This window comes from Merops nubicus, unplaced genomic scaffold (genome assembly GCF_000691845.1).
Source record: "Merops nubicus isolate BGI_N331 unplaced genomic scaffold, ASM69184v1 scaffold26855, whole genome shotgun sequence".
Classification (NCBI taxonomy): domain Eukaryota; kingdom Metazoa; phylum Chordata; class Aves; order Coraciiformes; family Meropidae; genus Merops; species Merops nubicus.
Genome location: NW_008608006.1, coordinates 1,054 through 1,403, shown reverse-complemented (window position 1 = coordinate 1,403; position 350 = coordinate 1,054).

Below are 350 nucleotides of genomic sequence, written 5' to 3'. Positions count from 1 at the left end.
CAGCCCCACGGCGAGTGGGGCCAGCAGGACAAAAGCCATGGTGATGGTGGCAGTAGGGCTGCAGCTGGTCCGGGTCCCCACCGCTCTGCTCTGGGTGCACCGGGCTCTGGCTTCTATTTATGTCATGGGGAGGGCAGTGAGTCACCCTCAGACCCCTCAGCAGCCGACTCACGCTCCCTTCCCACGGTGACGAAACGCACACTCAGGCTCCTCCGTTCCTGCCTTAACTGTTTCATCACCTTGTTTACTAAACATGCTCGGTCCCATGGCCACGCCAGGTGCGAGGACGGGCGCGAGGGCGAGGGGCAGAGTGGCTGGGCCCGGGCAACGCACCACCCGGCTGGCACTGG